Source organism: Myotis brandtii, unplaced genomic scaffold (genome assembly GCF_000412655.1).
Source record: "Myotis brandtii unplaced genomic scaffold, ASM41265v1 scaffold311, whole genome shotgun sequence".
Taxonomy (NCBI): Eukaryota; Metazoa; Chordata; class Mammalia; order Chiroptera; family Vespertilionidae; genus Myotis; species Myotis brandtii.
The window spans coordinates 322,108-329,181 of NW_005361913.1; the positions used below are offsets into that span (position 1 = coordinate 322,108).

Genomic DNA, 7,074 nt, shown 5'->3' on the forward strand with positions numbered 1-7,074 from the left:
CAGCAGGTGGGGCGGTTTCTGGCTCGGGCACGCGGGGTGGCCGGCTGTCAACAGCGCGGAAGCCCGCAGACTGTCCCCAACACAAGAGGTGTTGGCCAGACTGTGCGGTTTGCTTCAGGACCAGCGAAGCGAACCTTAGAAACAAGTCACCTTTTGCACCCTTCAGCAGGGAGCAGGTCTTCTGCCCTCGTTGTGTAAGTGGAGATTTCCCAGGTGGACACTTTGAATTCCTTCTAGTCAGGAATCTTCAACTTTTATCTACCTTCTTCCCCCACCCTTATGGAACAAAAATATATTTCGTGCTTAACTTTAAAACTGCCCCACTCTTTTCTATCTTGTCGTTTTCAGAAACTAAATTATCCAACTATTATGGCTTATAGAAGTTGCTCAATAAATACTAGTTGAATTTCCCCCTAACTGTGCTACTTGCTATTTACCAGTAAATGCTCCCCTAAGTAATGGTACTCACCAACAACCAAAATTAAAGCATTTATCTAGAACTTGGATCATACAACATATATTAAAAAAAGTACAGCGTTTCTCTTGAGTAATAGAGTATATATTGTAATACACCCACTCTGCCAAGAATACCCTTCCTGTCATCTAGGCTGAGACATAGCAGGCACTCCATAAGTTTTAGTTGAGTAAATGGGTAAGACTATGGGAAGGGAATTTGGAAAAGTTCCTCCATCTCAACCTCCCCTTAACTTTTTTTCAAAATATATTTTGAAACATCGGCCATATTCTCCATTAAAAACTTTTATTGATTTTAGAGAGAGGGAGGAAGGGAGAAGGAGAGAAAGAAACATCAATGAGAGAGAACCATCAGCTGTCTCCTGCCTGCCCCTACTGGGAATCAAGCCTGCAAGCCCAGCACGTGCACTGACCAAGAATCAAACCACAATCACTGGGTGCACAGGATGATGCTCAACCAACTGAGCCACACCAGACAGAGTACCCACTCTTCTTCTTTTTTTTTTTTTACTCTGGAAGAATATGATATTTGAAAACAGAGAAAGATGGCAATTTATTTTTGCAAAATAAATACAATTATTAACTGAGAAAGAATGACTATCAAACATATGTTATTTGAGACAGGTGGCTCATGTGTTTGGTAAAGAAAAGAAAGAAGGGAAATTCTGGCACTAAATTCTATTAACACATTAAGCGCCCAGCCTGTTTTGTCTTCTGGACGGAAAGTATAGTGTCAGTCACCGGTGACTGACAGGGTGCTTAACGTGTCCCAGCACATGCCCTTATGCACCAACTTGTTTTTTACATATAAATGTTTCTTGGTTAAAATGGCTCAAGAGCATGGCTTTGAAGGACAAAGAATCACAGACAAACAAACTAAAATCAGAGGCATAATGGATGCTGGATTGATAGTTAAACATTTAGGACAGATGGTATAGTATTATTTTATCATTACAGTACTTATTGATAACATATAACCACTCTGTCTATTGAAATGTTCCTTGATCTTTCCATGATAGAGGTAATACTGCCTCTGCTGAAGCCTTCCTCTTCTCCTCACTGAAAATCAATCATCCCATTTGACATTATATGGTACATACAATCCTATTCTTGTGGCACTTGTGATTCTCATAAGTATTTTATTTGGTAGCATTTATTTATGCTAATTAGATTGTGAAGTTCTACAGTATTATGTTGCATAGGTATATGTCTGGTATAGAAGGGACTGAGTATTTTCTGGAGAAATTTTGAGGGAATGACCAGTGAGCCAAGAAATAAAAACCCTTCAAGATGTGTTGCTTTTGTTTGTTTTTACCATAAACTCTGCTCAACTTGTTTAACTGGTGAAACCAAATACAATGGCTTCAAAACCACTTGCCTGAGGCAAAGCCTGTCCCAAGTACCCTGTGCCCTGAGGTGAAGGGATTGATAATGCAGGCAGGTGCTCCACAGGGACAGTAGGGATTGGAGCCAACCCCACAGGAGAGCACAGTGGATAGGTGCTCTTCCTCTCAGCCACAGTTAAGTGATAGTCTGTTTAGGAGAGTGCAAAATCATCCACCAGACCTATTTTACTCATTGTTCAAATATGTATTGAATACCTCCAATGGGCCAGGCATTGTCCTAAGCACTGGGATTATACTAGTGAACTTTAAATCCATTTTCAGGCTCTTCTCAACCATGATTAAATGCCTTGGAGAGGAGTTGAAATAATGAAATCAGGTAAGGGTGGCCCAAAGGCAGGTAGGCTCCCCATCACTGTAGCTGCCTTTGACCCTTGCTGCTGGAGCATTTAAAAAGAATCACGGAGAGCCCGACAGGCCACACTGAGTACAAAGACACCAGATTCCAAACTGGACAAAACTCACCAAGCAGGTTATTAATCTTGATTCCATGATGCTAGTAATTGAGAAACAAGGAATCAATTCAGACCATGTACTGGAAATAAATGTGAAAAACATTGCAAACATTCAATAATTCTGTGTTGTCATGAGGAGAGAGGAAATGAAGGCTGAAAAAAAGAAAAACTCAATTGAGTGTATGGATATGATATCATACTAATTTTATGTTTGGATTAACATATTAAATTTCAAACCCCAGTTGTTTTGTTTTGTTGTTTTTGTTATCTTAAGCTCTCTGTAAGACATTTGATAACATCAATCTCTGTGCTTGAGTCACTATGTACCATGATCCTACTTAGTGTTTTAACAACATGTGTAGGTAAACTATCCCAATGGTTGGTGCAAAATAATACTATTGGCTTAAAATTTGAATTATTGATATTGTTGTGAATGAAGAGATGATAATGATGATGATGATAGCAATAAAAACTAGCCTTCCATGGACAGCCATTGCAGTACATTGAGCTCTATAGAGACAGGGCTGGGGCAAGTGCGAGCTGGATGGGCACTGGGCAACTACTGTGTGCTTACTGAGGAAAAGTAATTAAATGTGGCCAAAGGAGATTCTTAAGAAGCCCGGAGGCAGAATGTCATCATATGCTTTCTTTGTGCAAACTTGCTGGGAGGAGCACAAGAAGTAGCATCCAGATGCTGCAGTCAACTTCTCAGAGTTTTCTAAGAAGTGCTCAGAGAGGTGGAAGACCATGTCTGCTAAGGAGAAAGGGAAATATGAACACGTGGCAAAGGCAGACAAAGCCCGTTATGAAAGAGAAATGAAAACATATCCCTCCTAAAGGGGAAACAAAAAAAGAAATTAAAGGATCCCAATGCACCCAAGAGGCCTCCTTTGGCCTTTTTCTTGTTTTGTTTTGAGTATCCCCCCAAAATCAAAGGAGAGCATCCTGGCTTATCCATTGGTGATATTGCAAAGAAACTGGGAGAGATGTGGAATAACACTACTGCAGATGACAAGCTTGACAAAAGGACGGCTGCTGACCTGAAGGAGAAATACGGAAAGAATATTGCTGCAAAAAAAGGGGAGTCGTCAAAGCTGAAAAAAAGCAAGAAAAAGAAGGAACAGGAGGAAGATGAGGAGGCGGAGGAGGAGGAGGGAAAGGGGAAGGAGAGGGAGAAGGAGAAGGAGAAGGAGAAGGAGAAGGAGAAGGAGAAGGAGAAGGAGAAGGAGAAGGAGAAGGAGAAGGAGAAGGAGAAGGAGAAGGAGAAGGAGAAGAAGGAGAAGGAGAAAGAGAAGGAGAAGTTGTTGGTTTTATGGAAGTTTTTTTTTTTCTTGTCTATAAAGCATTTAATCTTCCTGTACACAACTCACTCCTTTTAAAAAAAAAATTAAAATTTAAGGATGTGTAAGATTTGTTTCAAACTGTACAATGTCTTTTTTGTATAGTTAACACAACTACCCAATGTGTCTTTAGATAGCCCTATCCTGGTGTTATTTTCAGTAGCCACTAACCTTGCCTGGTACAGTATAGGGGTGGTACATTGGCATGGAAATTTAAAGTAGGTTCTTGTTGGTGCACAGCACAACTTAGTTATATATGGGAGGGTTGTTTTTTCATCTGCAGTTGTGTCTGATATAGCTTATACAAAGTAATTGTTCTGTTAATTAAAGGAGACATATGTAATACTTTCAACAATAAAGAATTTAAATTTTTAAAAAACACACAAAAAATAAATACTACTCTGTAATTGCAAAAAAAAAAAGTTGCAGTTGTTTTGTTGACATTCTGAATGCTTCTAAGTAAACACAGTTTTTTTTATTTTAAAAAACTAGCCTTCCATGGTTTGCTCTGAGCTAGATACTATCTTAATTATTCTTTACATTTAGTGAGTCACAACAGCTCTATGAGGTACTAGTATCATCCCCATTATACAAATGAAAAACTTCAGCAGAGATCAAAAGTTCAATAGTTTCTGTTAGACTTAGAGAAAATTAGTGTTAAGATGAAGATAAGTTTGACCATACTTTTCTTAGGAAAACTTCCTGGAGAATCACTCCTCTTATTCTTCCGCTGCCTCTCTGGCCTTCTTGCTGTTCCCCGCATGTGCCAGGGGCTCTCTTGCCTGGGGGATTTTGCCTTTGCTATTCCATCTGCCTGGGATGGGCTCTTCTCCTATATCAGCGGTTCTCAACCTGTGGGTCGCGACCCCTTTGGGGGTCGAACGACCCTTTCACAGGGGTCGCCTAAGACCATCGAAAAACACACATATAATTACATATTGTTTTTGTGATTAATCACTATGCTTTAATTATGTTCAATTTGTAACAATGAAATTGGGGGTCACCACAACATGAGGAACTGTATTAAAGGGTCGCGGCATTAGGAAGGTTGAGAACCACTGTCCTATATCTATGTGACTTATTCTTTGCTCCCTTCCAGCCTCTCCTCAAATACTCCATACCACTGACATGTTCTACTCCATAGAAAACAGCATTTCCCTCTATGCTTCTCCCTATCTTCCTTCCCCTGCTTTAAATGTTGCCACCGCACTTACCATTCTGTTGGCTTGGTATAGTTATTAGTGTATTTGTATATTTTTTATCTTTCCACACCAGTGTGAAAATGTTAGCTATGTGATAGAAAGGACTCTGCCTGTTTTGTTCACCATTGTACTTGGAAAAGAACTTGGCATTAATCAATAAACAGAAAGGTTTAAAGAAAATAACAGTAAATATGCCTAAATACTAAATTTGTCTTTTAAAAAGATTAGTTTGTTAATATTTTTAAAGTTTTAATCAGATAAAAGGACCATATTGCTTTGTTTGACAAAGATTTTACATCAGCTGCTTGTAACCAACATAATACATGCCAAGTTTAATTACTTCACCCAATCTTTACCTGCAAGAACCATAAATAACTCTAGGATCTTAAATTATTTCCTTCCTTCTCTTAAGTGAGGAGTAAATATTTTCTGCTATTGTTTTTCTTTCATTTATTCTATGAAATGCTAATTAGATAAGAAAGCAAATATAGCCACCCCTCAACTGTGTATTTTATTTGATGGATGACACTATGCTGGGGGTACATCTTGTCATTTGGTCCTCATGAAAACCTTATGAGGTGGGAAGATGAGATCTGTTTTTCACCAAGAAAATGTCATAATTTTCAGAGACAGAGGGATGTTAGAGCTTATCTACTCCATGCTCCTTTGTTTTATAAGGAAAGTTCAGCCAGCTTTCCCAGAAATCACAGTTAGTGCTTGGCCTAATTAGATGGGAACCAAGACCAGGGGTCTTTCCACACTAATTGATAGATTAAGGTCTTCAAATGTCTGTGAGTTTATGAAGTTAGACCAGTGCACCTATCTGTGTCATTCTTAGTTTAATGTGTAAATAAGCTCTACTAACATCTTTAAATGTGAAATTTGTACTGCAAATTTACTTTTATTATTTTGGAGTTCTGACATATTAAGTTAGTAAAAAATAATGGCCCTTAAAAAAATGGGTGGCTTAACATGGAACCAAGACAAGCTAGTTTGCTTTTGAAGTAAAAAGTTGTCCTGAAGCATTCTGGAACACATGCCCAGAGTACAGCCTTTCTCTTAGGGAAAAAGCTGGCTGGCATTAGGAAGGAATAGAGCTCAATGGAAACATTGCTAATCTCTTTCTTTATCTACCCACTGAACAAATATTGCTGAACCCTGAGAAACAATGCTACCACTAGGGACTTTAATGAGTGTTTATCTTTCTAACTGCATATTTATATAGGGGTGGCTGCCTGTGGCATGCTTGCCAGAGGATTGGGAAGTGACTGCTTGTAAAAGTTGAAAAATATTTAGTTTTACAAACCTGTTTCAGCAAAGTTTCCTCTTAAGTTCATTCAAGAGGACATTACATTCCACAGTATCAGAAGAACTATTATTATCCATCATTGAGATACCTAGATTTAAATGATTGTATTCCAAAGTTATTCTAATACCTGACAATGTAGGGCTAAACTAGAAGAATAAAATACAGGAAAAATAGCACTATAAATTAATAATCCTATAAAATTGGTGCCTCAAAATGTCGATAAAACTTTGCTTCAAAGATCTTGAAAAATATTGATTATCACTGATGGATTGACATCCTTGGCCATGGATGGATTTGACATCCTTATTATGCTTGATGACATATTCAGTTGAAGATGTTCATCAGTGTAATTAATTTCATCTGGGAGCTACATGGTACTAGATTATATGAGGTCACAAGCATAACTATATATCCTTCTAGCCAAAAGACTGATGAAATACCTCTTATGTAACATCACTGAAACCATCAGCTTAGTACATGCAGGGTGGAGAACAGATGGACTGGCAAGCAAGACATCAAGACAATAAGTAGCCCTGCTTAGAAGTTAGCCTGAGTTGGGCTGCAAAATGAAATTGCTTTAGATCCCTTCGGTGAGTAGATAAAGACAATACTCTTAGTTGGAATGAACAAGATCAAGACAGCCTCTAATGACTTGCTTCTGGCTAATGAGTAAGAACTAGGAGGGGGGTGGAAAAAAAGAGTTTCATGCTGGAAAAATGACTAAAAGATAAAACCAGCTTACCAAGAAAACAGAATTTAAGGAAATGAGTAGATCGGTAGATAAGAGGTCTAGATATACATCTTGGAGTTACAGACTGAAGAAAGTAGAAGCTTAGAATATGGGCCAAGAAACAGTAGATTCTAGAAGGACTCTTTGAAGATGTTTCACAG

The 7,074-nt window shown here is 38.5% G+C and overlaps 1 pseudogene; it reads left to right on the forward strand.

Annotated features, from left to right (window-relative positions):
• The first annotated feature begins 2,661 nt into the window (after positions 1-2,661).
• LOC102255700 lies at positions 2,662-3,546 on the forward strand (annotated as a pseudogene).
• The last annotated feature ends 3,528 nt before the right edge of the window (positions 3,547-7,074 follow it).